General features: G+C 35.2%; 1 pseudogene; it reads left to right on the plus strand.

The window, feature by feature from the left end:
- The first annotated feature begins 1155 nt into the window (after window positions 1–1155).
- Window positions 1156–16571, plus strand: LOC124645574 (annotated as a pseudogene).
- Window positions 16572–16677: the final 106 nt, after the last annotated feature.

Consider the following 16677-nt stretch of genomic DNA (forward strand, 5'->3'; position numbering starts at 1 on the left):
TACAGTACCTATATTTTTTTAACTTCTGGTAGAACCCCCAGACTTGTAAAAAATTGTGCAATTAACGTAAACACAGAATAGTCATTTAGCCATTCACGTATCCTACTCGAAATAATTATGTTTTTAAGGCATTTTAATAATTAATCCATTAATTGTTTTATGATCCTCGTTAAAAAAACGAGATTTTGAAATATCTTAAGAGCATACAGACTAAACAGTCGATCGACAGTTGACCCGATGGTTGGCATATTTTTTGTAAAGAAAATCTTAATTCCATTCCAAGTTTTCAGTCGGTCTGATATCGGTTTTTTGTTACGTGCAGACTACCATTAATTTTTATAATGATTTATGAGACCACCCACTTTAAAATTTTGGCCGACTAAAAGTTGTCAGTGTGCGGGAGCTCTAAATCTACATATGTCTAGACCGGTTTCACAGGACTGCGTATGATAAGTGCAGACACTGGTGCACTTATTATTTTCTCATTCTCAAAGTCCGATGCGACGGCAATCCAAAACGATGGGAGAGAGACCTAGCAACGCAATTAATACTAATGTATTTCTTCTATTTTTTATGTTGTGTATGTTTTGTACTGGGGTTTTTCTTAAGGACAAAATCATGGATAAAAAGTAGGCTAATCAGATTAGCACTTGTTACGCGGCAATATTTACAAAGGACAGCATCCTCAAAACGCCCCCTTGTACCACCAACTTTTCTAACGTGATATGTCCCATTGCTGGGTAAAGGCCTCCTCATTTCCTCTCAACCCTTCGAGTTTTACCACCATCCACATTTTCAGGGACCTATCCCGTAGTCGTTGGCTAGTTTGGGGTATCCATCAGGTGAAAATATTGGCCCAACTCTTTACCAATCTGAATTTTTTAACCGCAATCGAGAGTAGACTAAGAAGTTTCTTACTACTCTACAGTACCTACAAAAATTTTTGGACAGAAACCCACTCAAAACTAGTTCTGAATCATAGATAAGAGACGTTTCGAAAAAAATTTGAATAATTGAAAAAAGGTTATATATACTGGATAATAAATTAATGAGAACTAGTTGAACAAAGAATTTCAATACAAACACAAAACTCTCACGCATTAAGACAAATAAAAAATAAAACTTTAATTAGTGGTGACAAAAATTTGCTTTAAAATGGGATTAAGTACTGAGACAAGTCTTTTAGCATTACCTGATGAGATTATTGAGAAGATAAGAAAGATTTTCAATCTGGATAAACCAGAGAGGCGTGCAGAAGCTGTCAAAATTTTGCAGGAGTGGCTTCAAAAGCAGGATCATATTATCAAGAAGGATTTTAGTAAGTGGTAAATTATTTTAATAGGCTTTTATCTACCTGCATGGATGTTTGTATGATTGTGTGTCTGTATTAAATCTTCGTACTTAGGAACACATAGCTGCCCAAATAGGCTAAATTTTAACACAGGTATTTACGCTTAGAGTATTTTCAAGGCCGTTGATGGTCGGTAGAGTAAATATAACTAGAGGCGTGTCCTAGCTTCAATACTTTCTCATTTCTATTTGGGAAAAAAAAAATCGATCTCATGACGCTCGGGCTGAGAAAAAGAAGTATGTTCGGTTAGGAGAGAGGATGCAGTTGCTGACTAATTTTAAGTTAATTTTTTTTTTTTTAATATCACTTCACACAAATAACAAAGGTAAGGAAATGGTTGTAGGCTTCTTCTTACCGGGTTGGATATACTACATTCTAAGTACGTTTGATAGTAATAATATATATGATACATTTTAAAGCTAAGCGTCCACTTGTCGGTATCGTACGCAACGGACGTATCGCACGCAACGGATCGTAGTATTATTTATATAGAAACTCAAACAAGTGCGTCCACCTGTCCGCATCGTACGCATCGCACATCTTGTTTGAGTTTCTATATAAATAATACTACGATTCATTGCGTGCGATACGTCCGTTGCGTACGATACCGACAAGTGGACGCTTAGCTTTAAATAATATCTTTCCTGATTTTATTTTCGAGTATAAAGAAAATATAGATGAGTACTTTTTACACAAACTATTTGATATAAAGGTTTGCTTGTCTTGAAACCAAAATAATGAAGTAAAATGTATACAAAATAAAATAACTACTACTCGTGCATACGTAATTAATTACTATGAATAACACTTACGAAGGTTTGACAAAGCCATACTTTTGATACCGGTCCTCTTAACTTGGTCATTGAATATATTACCATGTTGCTTAACGGGTATCCAACTTTTTGCCAGATTGTATACTCCTAATAAGTAGGTATACAAAACTTGTATATTTCAACTATACATAATTCAAATATACTAGTCTTACCAAGGACTATAGGATTACTAGGGTAACTGCGTTGAAGAGGTCAGCTAGAAAATCGCGCCCTGTAAAAAACTGGTACTCAGGTGCATCCTGTTAGACTCCAACATAGTTGGGAAAAGGCTAGGCAGATGATGATGATTTTGACTATACCGAAAATACTTTGCATTATTTCATCTAATTTAAGTTTTATAAGACAAGTAGATCAGAAAAAGCATTATGTTTTTAACCACTGTTTCTTTGTAATTACAGGTGACGATTATTTAGAAAGAGTGCTAATAACATGCAAGGGTTCCGTAGAAAAGGGCGAAAAAGCAGATTGATAGATTGTGTACATTGAAAACTTTTACCGAAGTTCTTTGCTATGACAAATGTCAAGACAGTTTTACCGGAAGATTATTTTGTTGATAAGTAAGTATATATATATATTGTTAAACTAGTTTGTGAAACTTTTATCGTCCCACTGCTGGGCTCCGGCCTCTTCTCACACGGAGAAGGATCAAGCATTAATCACCACGCTTGCTCAATGCGGGTTGGTGATTACAGACTATATGTATAGTCCAGGTTTTCTCAAGATGTTTTCCTTCAACTTTTATCAGCCATTGGTTTTTAAGATATACGTAGGTACTATCTATATTTAAGTACAGGGTGTCTTGTAATCAATTTATACAAAAATGAAACCCGTTTTCCGTTGTCACGGCATAACATGAAAACGGCTTGACCGATTTGGCTGAAAATTAGAGGGGAGGTAACTTAGATCCGGGAGAAGGTTTTAGGATAGTTTTTGTCACTATCCGGCTACAGGACGCGGGTGAAACCGCGGGCGAAAGCTAGTTCGATATATATCCGGAATGAGTTGTCAGAAGGTTCCAAAACCAACAAACTAATATGGATTCAGTAATTTATGAGTTTCTTTTCGATTTTAATTAAATACAATACAATATTTAAATACTACCCGTCTTACCACAAAAACTTTTAAACGTCAGTTTAAGCCTTGTCTAAAAAAATGTCAAATTATGACGTTGACATATGGTTCATTTTGCAGCCACAAAATTTTTAGACAACTGTAAACCAGGCGTTAAAGTTTTTGTAGTAAGGCCATACTAATTTTAAATACACTGTTTTTAATTAGAACCATTTTATGCGATGTGATACCTCACTTATTTAATATGAAGCACATTAATTAAAAGTAAAATTATTATGTTACTATGCAAAATCCATTATTTATTACATTATTCATAATAACAAAGTCACTTTTTCAGAAAAAAAAAAAAAAACAATTTTGTTAGTTTATCATATAGGTACGCATAAGCTCCGAACTGATAAACAGATTTAGATTTTTTTAACTTTTCTTTCAGATTGTTCATCCCCCTACCTCAGCTAACTAAGGATTTGTACAGAGTCATACTTTTAAGCTTTGCTGGAAAACAAATTACTAGCGAAGTACTATGGCATTACTTCCAATTTAGTGTTGTTGTAAGTATATTTTTTTAACCTTTGTCATTAATTTATTTTTGAACATATATTTTACATTTTTAAATATTAAATATAAAAATAAAAAACATTTAAAAATATAAAAAATAGGTTGCCACCGATATCGGGCACGGGGTCCAAGGTACCGGTGGTTAGGGTCCCAGAGACAGAACCTCCTCACAAATTAACCTTAATTTAACCTTATTATTAATCTGTCTTCTATGTCAAAAACTACAGAAACTATTTAAATGATCAGCAGACAGCTATATATTAGTTTGCGTCGTTGGTCTAGTGGTCATAAGCGCGGCTGCTGCGCTTGAGGGCTCGGGTTCGATACCGGGTCGGACCGAAATCGCTTTGTGGGTTTTAGAAACTTTCACAAGCATCCCGTAGTCTGGAAGTTGGTGATTGATACAACCGTGCATCGGAGAGCACGTTAATGTTGGTCCTGCGCTAGATAACTCTCCGGTTTTGTCGGATTTTCTTTCCCATCGGGTTATGAAAATGAAGGAACAGTGAGTGCACTTGTGTCGGCGCCAATGCTTGTGCACTGTAATATGTCTTGCGCAGCTGGCTGATCTCCTTATATGAGAACAACCGCCGTGGCCGAAATCGGCCGTGGACGCCATTATATAGCCTGAGAAAGAACATAGGCTACTTTTTATCCAGGCGCGGGAATTAGTAACCTCACGAGGCAAGTGAAACTGCGGAAAGCAGTCAGTACTATTTAAATCTCAAGGTCACTGCTCGAATTGTTTTGTAAACAAATTAAGCTACCCTTCCGAAATTTAAAGCAACTTTCGCACGGTCGACGGCCATCGGATCTCGACTTCCGCGTGCACCCAATGTCATAATCTGAAAATGATAGAATAATATAAAATAAATGGATGGTTATAAACGTTCGATTAAACAGCTAACCCTTTTAGTGGACAAACGCCATTCAAAAGCCGACTAGTTGAATGTGAATACAGCTAGATTTGTTTGTTCAACAATTACAACTAGGATACTGGTTTACTCCCGCTGTGGATGCAGTGTCTGACATTCCCTGTGTCAGACTCTTACTGACTAAAACCAACCATGTTCCTTCTTAAGACCTTTATGTACCAGGGCCACGGTAACTCTTTCGAACAATCCCGCAGCCCCGGAGTGTGACGTGGTGACGTCGCGGCGCGTCGCTTTGGATCTCTTTGCATTCGCGATTTGCTCATGCAGGACATGCCCTTAGGATTTTTTTTTTACCGTCAATATTTCTCAAGGTGGATGTGTGATTTTAGACTTTCAAATCCAGGTTTCTCAAGATGTTTTCCTTCACTTTTACTCTAATACGACTGGACCGATTTCAAGGTAATTTGTTAGAAGTACGGGATGTATTTATGTTAATGTTATTTCTTCTTCTTTCAGCTTAGCGAATATATGAAACTGAATGATTATTTACATGGTATCATTATAATATATGACTTCAGGCATGTAAATTTATTTGATTTGGTGACCAAACTGAATACAGTGGAGTTGCAACAGTTTGTCAGCATTCTTGTTGTAAGTATTAAAACAATTATATTGTCATAAAAATATTATTTACTTTAATTTCAAAGTTACTAAAATATATTGAAGGCCTACATGCTGTATAGGTTTCCTTATTCCGTCACTGCTTAAAAAAAAAAACAACTTTTGATAATTGCTTTAGCCATTGTTCCAAAAATGATTTTTTTTATTGATAAACTGTAGGTACATTACATTTTAAAATAAATTAAATCTATATTTACATAATTTCTTCCATAGTTCAAAATATACTTGTTTTCTCCATGGATCTTTGTTTTTCCACAAAATTGTACTTTCAACCGACTTCCTAAAAAGGAAATCCTCAAATTTAAATCAATCATCATCATCATATCAGCCAATTGCGTCTACTGCTGAACTAGGTCTCCCAAAACAATCATCCAATAAATATCTAATTAAATTCTTTCATATTTTCAGAAGGATTTGGTGCAAGATTAAAAAGCATACAAGTACTAACCGAATCAAAAGCCATAGAAATATTAATTAACATAGTTAAACAAGTTGTTAGCGAGGAAAATCGTAAACGATTTGTAGTGCAAAACAGCTTAGAAGGACTTTATAAAGTAGTCCCAAAAGAAATTCTAACCAGTAGAATATGGTGGCGATGAAAGATCCGCACATAAGCTTGCAAGGTAAGAAAGATTGTGTAAAGAGGAATTAGACTTCGAGAAATATTAACAAGCAAAAAAATATGTTAACTTCACTCCAGAAGTTGTTCTATTAGGTTTCTGCTGTGTTTATTTTACCACCAACTGCCACACACAGATCCGGCTTTTTTTTTAAAGAAATCGATTAACTACATAAGTAGGATAAAAAATAATTATAGTGCACTCTCTATTACTTCAATCCATAGTCAAATGTCAATACGGCGAAACCAGAGAAATATCAGATCTCGTCTCTTCTTTTTTAAATGGAAAATCATCAGATGGTCAGAGTCAGATGACCACTCTGATTGCAGCGTGAGAGAGTATGAAAATTTTACTGACTAAAACCCCACATTTGTTGTAAGTGCCAGAGAATCGGCAACTCTTTGAACAATCCTGACTAAAACTAACAAAGCATCAAATAAATAATTATAATTAAACATTTCTTAATTACAGAGGAAATAATTGAAGAACTATCGATGGAAAGACACGTGAAATACATGGAGATGATGAGCAATGCCTGCACTGATGAAACGAAGCTACCGCCGGAAGTTCAACTGAAGAATATAAGGGCATGCCAGGGGTCTTTTAGAAATTTAAGTGTAGACTAATTATAGATAAATAATATATAAATTAAATAAGTAATAATTCTATGTTATTTGCATGAAATGTGAAAATATTCGTTCAATTAAAAATAAGGGCGATGTTAGACTATTTTTTCTACGCGTACATGCGCTCGTCTCGGCTTATTATCACGCTTTGAGCTTAAAATATTAGAGTTACCTACGGTTTCTTAAATAGTTGTGAGAAGTAAATGCTGGCAGTATAAGCATCAACGCTCGTACGAAATGCAGGTGTGTCAAAAGTGGAGCTATTATGAATACAAACCTTATAAAAACTGATGTATATGGCTTTGTTATATGCATGTCTGAAATTTGCTCTTAAATATGATTTTATGCTCAGATAATGAATGAGATTGTATGCAAGATTTTGACGATAAAGAGGCAAATAGGTTACATATTTAAGATCCTTATCTATTTTATCTTTAATCGTTTATTCTGGACTAGCTTCTGCCAGCGACTTCGTACGCGGATCCTGTCCCTTATGCCAGCAGACTACGGGGGTCAGCAAAATCAAAGATCTGAATAGTCTGATATTGAATTTTAAAGGGCCCGTTGACTTGGAAACAACGGAATAAACGCATAACCATTGGAAACGTTCCATGTATTTAATTTTTGTACTTTAACGGCAAAAGCACAGACAGACTAAACAAAACGCTGAGAACTGAAACCGCAATAGACGTGACCATAGGGATAAAAGTGGTGATTCTAATTAGTCCGCATTTAAGTTGTGAGTGGCAAAAATATTAGGTACACGTATTATTACGTAAAAAAACATTAAATAGATGACAAAGTCGTGGTGACTTAGTGGAAGTCGTGGTGGTTTAGGTGGGTAGAGAACCAATCTCTCGAGTATGAGCGTGCGTCTTGATTCCAGGTCTGGCAAGTGCCTGCCAATGCAACTTTTCTAAGTTCGTATGTACTTTCTACGTATATTTTGGATACCAATGACAGTTATTTGGAGGGGATGTTAAACTGTAGGTTCCGGCTGTCATTGAACATTCTTGGCAGTCGTTATGGTAGTCAGAAGCCAGTAAGTCTTACCAAGGGGTGTTGGGTTGAGCGGGTAACCGGGTTGTGGAGGTCAGATAGGCAGTCGCTCCTTGTAAAACACTGGTACTCAGTTGCATCGTGACTGGAAGGTCGACCCTAACATAATTGGGACAAAGGCTCTTGAGATAATAACGACAATAATAATGAGATACAGGCAACCGCAGGACATCTGAGGCTGATGACGGGGAGTAGCGACCCCGCGGGGCTATATATACTGAGTTCTCCAGGGAGAGTATACTGTCCCCCATCTCCGGCCGGTTGGAGTGGAACCATGACGGGGGTAGGTCTCACGCCTCTGGCTTGGCTTGGCCATCCAGAGTGGAGTCGCTAGAGCAGGATTAGTAGCCCTGCTCGGAGGGTAGGTGCCTCATGGTAAGCACAGGGAGCGCGTAATCAGCGTTTAAAGTCCACCGAGGTATCCTCACCCTACAGCCGCTCATGTACTGTTGCCCTCTTGTTGCTATTCAGTGTCTGGTTCCCGGGGGCCCAGTAAGTGAGGTGGCAAGTCTCCACCTGACATTTTTACATGTAGCTAATACATTGTCATCCACTAACATCCCATCACAATAGCCCAAGTACTTTTCCTCCATAGTTAGCAATAGTTTAGCACAGAACCGGGGATTGTCTTTTTTTTAACGACGTCCACCGGGGATTGTCCTTGGGTTCATTTCTATAGTGTATAAAGGGATAATCGTCGGTTTTGTGTCACCATTTCATTAAAGTTGTCTCAAAAGGGCTTCAGCGTGTTGGCTTCGGCCCCACGTTTGCCTCCCAAAAATTCGGAACTCTGTAGTCCCGAGGTCTGGAAGAGACATACAAAATAATAATGAGATATAACGCAACAAAGTCGGAGAGTGGGGGCTCGTGACGCCACGTCTAGGTATGTAAAATTTGTACTAAGCAGTGACTTAACATGAAATTCAAGCGTGTTGTATCTTCGTTATTATTTGTTTGTGAGAGAGAGAAAAGAAAAATACGTGTCCATTATTTTAGGGTTATCTAAAAGACGGACTAATTACTTTTTTTTGATTCGCCATACCTATTTCATAACATTCATTTCCTATACATTTCAAGTTTAGTATTGCTCTTGAAGTTCCACATCAGGTGTTCCAGATCTTCGATGTTTATACGTCAATAGAGAGTGCTTATCAGATTGAACCACTTTTGCTAAAACGTCTTATCTTCATATGCTATAGTCTAGCTGGGCCCCTGGAGTTCCACATCAGGTGTTTTAGATCTTCATTTGTAGAAGTCAATAGAAAGTGCTTATCAATTGAACAACTTTTGCTAAAACATCATACCTGTATATGGTACAGAGAAGCTGGGCTCTTGGGGTTCCACATCAGGTGTTCCAGATCTTCAAATTTATTATCTCAGCTGAAAATGCTCATCACATGAAACAATTTTTGCCATGGCACCATTTTTGTATCTCTTATAGTTTTGTTGGTCTGTTGGAGTTCTGCATCAGGTCTTCAAGTTTCGAAGATAAATTATAGCCTATATGTTGACCAGGCTTAATACTGATACAACAAAGAAAAAATCATTGAAATCCGTTCAGTAGTTCGGAAGATTAGCGTGTACAAACAAACAGACATACAGACATACAGACAGAATTTTTTTTTTGGATTTGTGCTCTATACTGTTTCTAAACCCCACCCAATTATTATTTTTTTAATATATTCAATGTACAGACACAGTTTTTTTACAGATTTATTATATGTATAGATATAGATTATTATATGTATAGATTACCCATTAAATTCAATTTTCTTAATAGGCAAAACATAAAATGTACAAAGTACTTATGTATCTAATCGTAGCGAAGATGATAGTTTTATTAAACGAATTAATTGCTGGAAATGAGTCTAAATATTATATTTACATGAAAAAATAATACAATTTATCCCGACAATAAATAAAAACAATTTTATTTATAAATTATTAGATGATTTTGGGTATCGTATTTTAGTTTTCCATTGAACCATTGTTTTTCTTATTGGTTTATTGATTTTATGTAGTTCAATGTAAATGTATAGAATGTATTATGTATTAAAAATATTTTAAGAAAACTGTTCTAGTGTTATTTAATTTAATTATGAAAAATAATTGAGGTAAAAACATATCAAGCCATCTAAAGGCATTTTAATAAATTTATGTAATCATAATAATTTTATTTATTTCCACAAATCAAATAATAACTTACCAATTAAGTTTTATTCATCATTTATTACAGAACCCTAAAGTTAATTATAAACCAGGCCTTAAAGCTTATAAATGCAAGTCTGACTCAATAATTAACCCAGTTACTTTCCGACGTTCGATAACTGCAGTTACTACAATTATAACAAAAAACATTTAATTTTAAACTTTAATAAATAAATAAATTTAATTATAAAATAAAATAAAAGACAATAATTGATAATAATTTAAAATAAATTCCCATCTATTACAATTTAAAATATTGTAATAGTTTATTTAAATTTAAAAATGGAATCACAACAGAAAGTCATCTTTTAAAATTACGTAAAGATACCAAGGAGAATGTTAGGAAAATATATATTTGGACAAGCCTGGCAGACTGGAAGAAGCCATCAAAATATTGCAGCACTGGATTCAGAAGCAAGATCATATCCTCAAGAAGGATTGGAGTAAGTTATTTTTCATATTAAAAATAATTTGGACTAACATTTCTCAATAAAAAAATGAATTATATAGCACGCTTTTTTATCTATGTAGCTATAAACTCTATCCAAATTGATATTACAGTAGCGGTTTTATCGCGGTTTTACTTGATAAAATATAGCTTATGTAGTAGGGAAGAGCTTTCCAACAGTGAAAGATTTTTTTAAACCGATACTAGTACTTTTGGAGCACATAGGTACTAAATCCTCTTTATTTATTTATTTATTTAATATTTCTGCACATTTTGTACAAGGGCGGACTTAACGCCTTAGGCGTTTTCTACCAGTCTACCTTTGAATCCTCTTTATTTTACAAGTATAGATTATATAGATATTCCCAAGGATTCAACATCTTAAGTTATTTCAAACTAGCTTTTGCCCGCAACTTCGTTCGCGTGGAATAGTGACTACCAGCAGATTTTTGATTTGACCAATAGATGGCGCTATATGTCCGGAATATTTTTTTTTTTTTTTTGTAATAAAAACTATCCTATGTCCTTTCTCAAGTTTCAAACTATGTCTGTACCAAATTTCACACAAATCGGTTCAGTAGTTTAGGCGTGAAGAAAAGACAGACAGACAGACAGACAGAAAGACAGACAGACAGACAGACAGAGTTACTTTCGCATTTATAATATTAGTTTTGGATGACCTCAGAAGTTCCTGTCTAAAAGGGCAACTTCTAAAGACAAAATAATTATAAACGTAGGTTGTAGGCGAGTAACTGGGTTGACGAGGTCAGATAAACAGGTGTTCCATGTTAAACACTAGTACTCAGTTGCATCTACGGCAGATTTCAATAAGCTATCTATCTTTTGATTTTCTAACTGGAGATTTTAATTTGACATTACTTTTATGTAAGAATTCTATCTTCGGCTGTTATTTGAAAATTTTGCCAGTGGTAACGGGTGGTCAGAAGCCAGTAGGTTTGACAAACAGTCATTCCTAGGGTATTGAGTTGCCCCGGGTAACTGAGGAGGTCAGATAAGCAGTCGCTCCTTGTAAACACTGGTACCAGCTGCATCCGATTAGACTGGAAGCCGACCCAAAAATAGTTGACAAAAGGCCTTGGCATATGATAAAGAATTATATCTCTAGTAAGTCGCAACCACCATTAGATATGCTATTGGAAGCCACTGTTGCACTGAGAGCCGATTAAAACGTAGAAATTGGTTAAGCAGACAATAGGGTACCCTATTGTCTGCTTAACCAATTTACCAATTTACTACCTTGTTACTAAGGGAGAAGATGCAATGATTTTAATCAATTTGCACCTAGCAGCCTCGTGTATCATATCAGATAAAATTGCTCAGATTATAATCACTACGAACATGTCGAACAAGATTATAATAATTACAGTTAACGTCACATCAATGACGATTGGACCGTTAACTCTTGCAAAGAGTTTTTCCTTTTAGAAAATAATTACCGGTCGTGATAACTAGAGGTCGTAGTTATTTTCGCATTACCTCGCTTTATTTAACTGTGATAAATAGTTTAGCTGGGAAAATGCTATTGAGTGGTTTTTATGTGATTTTCTTCGATTATTAACGGCGCTTTCACACTAGTAGTAATTTTCCTTGTAGTCGTATAAGCGCAATTACGCGGGACATGTAGTGTACCGATCGCGAGAAAAAATTCGTTCGTACTTACAATAAAAAAGTGCTCGAATGATTTTTATTTCTAGACTCAGCTGATAAGTCTAGAGTCACCAAAAGTGACTCTTAGGTAGGGCTGCCATCTCGAATTTCGCCAAACCCGGACAAACATTTAAAAAACCCGGACATTTGGCGTAAATCACATTTTTTCCCCCGAACGAGTACGATTTTGTTTTAAACAAAATAATACCTAATTTGTAATCCATTTACTATTAACATTATCTTAAATTCAATGAGGTGCTTCCTTACATGAAAAGTGTCCGGTTTTCCCGGGACACTTCATGAAACCCCGCCCGGACGGCCCCCGGACGGCCTCCAAAAGAGGACAATCCGGGGAAACCCGGACGGATGGCAGCCCTACTCTTAGGTATAATGATGGGTCCATGCGATACCAAGTTCGCACAGAATTTTCTAGAATTTTGACAGCGCAACTAATTTTGTATACAAATGCCTGAGCCAGTGATAAGTTTGCACATACATACATCTTGACATCATACTTTCACCAGACCTCAGATTTTTGCTCTGTATCCTGTGGACCTAGCATTACTCAAGATCGGACTTCATCATCATCATTATCATCATCTCAGCCATAGGACGTCTACTGGTGAACATAGGCCTTCCCCTTAGACTCCACAATACCTGTTGGAGGCGACCTGCATCCAGCGTCTTCCGGCGACCTTTATAAGATCGTCTGTCCGCCTTGTTGGTGGACGATTTTACCTTTTTTACTGGTATTAATTACCTTATCACAATGATGATATGATGAATACAAGGATGTATTGGCGTTAGTCCTACATTGCACGAGTGGCTTCCCTGGCGACTGGCAGGCTGTCTAAGAATATCTCTGTTCCATTAATGTTCTTGCTCTATCATGTTGTTATCATTATTATTCTCTTTTTTCTTTTGCTTTGTAAACTTGGTTTGTTTAATTTATTAACTTCTTAAAATAGTTTTTATAATAATTTCTCTTATAACTTCCTAATTCAACTTGCATTGTATACTTTCTCAGAGTCAACCCAAAAAATATTGTAAGCATTTCTTTTTTCACGTTATATCGTATGTATCAATACATACAAATTGTAACACCTATTATGTTTTTAAAAGAGTAACCATGGAGTTTCTTGCCCGTTCTTCTCCATAGGAAGCTACTTTTGGAATGGGCAACTAGAATCAAACTTATCTATATTTTTTGACGTTCATAAGTGCTTGTAAAAGCCCACATGAAATAAATGATTTGATTTGATTTGATTTGATATCAATTGTTCTCCAGATGCAGATTATTTGGACAAAACGTTAATAGCCAGTAAAGGTTCCGTGGAAAAGGCTAAGAAGCAGATAGACATGTATGTACCATGAAGACATTGATACCTAAGTTCTTTGAAGTAATCAATGTCCAAGAAGAATTGCCGACCAGTTTTGGATTTGGCGTAAGTTTAACTAGTACTAATTTTGGTTTTATATTTAGGGTATTCATTTATAACAAACTCATTGTCAAAATGACTTAAAAATATAAGCAACTATATAAAATCAGATACTTATTCAACGTCAGAAGCCGTCATTCGGATTTGATAAAACTCTGACAGACAGGTGACAAGGCTTGTTGGTAATTATTTTCTTCTCGAATGAACTGCAGGGTCACAGTTTCTTCTTAGTTTCTTACTTTGCCTATTGCATGATAATTTCGGCGAATGATGCCAACTGGCATCATCCTCCTGCCCTTATCCCAATTTTATTTGGGGACAGCATAACATGTTATTTTCTTCCAAGATCTTTCTATTTGCCATCATCTCATCGATTAACATTCTTTCTAACCATATCGACACATAATCCATTTATGTTTTACTAGCTTTCCGCCCGCGGCTTCGCCCGCGATGGAATAAAACAAATTGTACGTCATCCCTCGGGAAATTTCCTCATTTTCGAGATCCATTATCGTATCATTTAGCTTCTAAATTTATATGTTCATATTCGTTTGCAATATATAAGTAGATGTAAAAAAAAACAGTTTAGACGATTAAACAAATTGTACATCATCCCTCGGGAATTCCTCTTTTTCGGGGATTCATTATAGTATCATTTAGCTTCTAAATTTACATGTTTATATTCGTTTGCATGTTTATATTACCTTGTTTTAAACGACACACAGCGCCATCTACAATCCATCCATCAAGCAAACAATATTTTTGTTTTCCCTCGGGAATATCTATTTTTTCGGGATAAAAAGTACCCTATTATTTAATCCGGACTTCTAACTTTACGTCTGCAAAATTTCAAAGCAATCGGTTCAGTAGTTACGGCGTGAAAGCGGAACAAACAAACAAACAAACAAACAAACTCACTTTCCGATTTATAATATTAGTAAGGATAAGGATTTCTTTGGTCATCCCTTACCAAATTATTTATCTACAAGTAATTTATACGTATTTTGCATCTTCATATATTTTTTATAACAATTTACAGGATGGTGATGCCGTCTCCCGACACAAACAGAGGAATATTACAGGGTGATTTAGTGAAAATTGACACTAAAGAAATAAAACCAGAGTTCTTCATGATGTACTTTCAGTACTGTTTAAGTGTAAGTATATTGGTACATAATTATTAAAGTACTATTAAACTATTCATATATATAAACTATCAAACATATTTTTCTATTTCTGCAGTTTCACACGTGTCATTGGAAAACTACTTTTAGTACAAGGATAGCCTATGCACACCCAGACAATATTGCATCTTCAAAAACAAGTTGTACAAGTTTTTTTAAATTTGATGTGTTGTAGTTTTTCCTATTTAATGGCAACTCCCCCAAAAAATACAAGGTGATATATGAGACGGACAATTAAACGTGCTCTCCGTATCTAAGGGAAACTCATTACCACATAGATGGTCATTCATCCATGGACCGCATATACCAAGCATTGGTTAGCCTTAAACTGTAGCAGTAGGCACGAGCACCAGCTAATCTTAAAAACTTTGTATTTTCAGGTAGCCGAATACATAAAGACACACGACTAATGCGAATGGATTCATTTTAGTCTACGACTGCAGGGAACTGAATTTAGCAGAGTGATAACAAAAAATCAGTACTGTGGAACTACAGCAGTTTATAACCCTTTTAATTGTAAGTATAAATATTTATCCCATAATTTCATTTGCATCCTGGCGTTTGACATCCACTGAGGATGCATAAAATACTTTTAAAGACTATGTACAATATTTGACCTTACAAAATAGCTTCAAAATTTGACTTATTTGAAGTGAAAATTAACTTTACCGACCGTTAACTAAACTTCAAGTTATGGTTTTACCAAATTTAACTACATAGTTCAGCCATTTTACTTTTGACCTGATTTACTCCCATTTATCTATTTGTCAATCTCAATTTCAAATAGTTTTTAAATGGAAATAATTGTTAATTTTTTCTATATTTTATACTTACAGGAAGGTTACGGAGCAAGACTGAAAGGCATACACATAGTATCAGAATCAAAAGCGATAGAAATGCTAATTAATATAGTGAAACAATTTCTAAGCGAGAAGGTTGGTAACAGAATACATGTGCAAAGAAGCATAGAAGACTTACCTAAAGTTGTGCCGAAAGGAATACTGCCTGTGGAGTATGGAGGCAATGAGAAATCTATTAAAAAATTGCAAGGTAAGAATATTAATTACTTAATATAATACATAACTAACAAAACTGTCGGTGTTGAACCAGTCTGAGACAAGAAAACATTTTGAATAATCTTTCTCAAATATAACAAAAGAGTTAAATCGACATCTGACATGTGTTTAAGAAAAAACACATAGATACAACATTTTCTTAATCACGAGACCGACGATTGACGTCTGTTCAACTTTTTTAAAATAATGAACAAAACTGTGTACCTATGCTTAGCGTGGTCAGTCCCAGGATCAACGATCATTATTTGAGGTCCTACAGGAAACTCTATTACCATTTGTTTTCGATAAGAAATCATCAAATAACTCCTCCTACGTCTCAAGGAACTGAACCCTATCTGTCCAGGGGCTACTATTAAATAAATCTCCATCTTACTTTCATTCCATATATTATGTAAGTATTTAATAAGTATTCGGGACAACTTTAATAAATACTGGTCTCTTCCGAATCCCCAAAAAGCAAGAATTTATTATTTATTATTATTTAATTTAGAATGTATTATTTTTTTTTTATTATTTTATGAATATGCAATACACATACCTTTATCATTATTTTATTTTTTACAGAGGAATGGCTGGAAGCAATAACTTCGGAAAACACATGGAACACCTGAAAGTCATGTACAAAGCCTGCACGTGATGAAACGAGGAGAAATGCTGGGAAGTTCAATGAAGAATACATGGCATGCCCGGATCTTTTAGAAATTTAAGCGTAGATTAAGACATTTTTGACACATTAAAATTTTGTGTAGAATACCTAATATTGTTAAGAATTATATACTACTACTTAAGTTTTAAGATTAGTCCTAAATAGCCTTTATATTTCGTATCCATTATCGTTGTTTTGATGACTTTAATAATACTGTCAGTCCACAAAGCAGTGCTATTTAATAAAACAAATATTTTTAATATTTTTTGGCAAAAGATAAATAAAAAGTCCAAGAAAACATACCTGTACCTCCTCAAAAATTCAAATAGGTTTC

Source organism: Helicoverpa zea, unplaced genomic scaffold, assembly GCF_022581195.2.
Source record: "Helicoverpa zea isolate HzStark_Cry1AcR unplaced genomic scaffold, ilHelZeax1.1 pri_000117Farrow_1, whole genome shotgun sequence".
Lineage (NCBI taxonomy): Eukaryota > Metazoa > Arthropoda > Insecta > Lepidoptera > Noctuidae > Helicoverpa > Helicoverpa zea.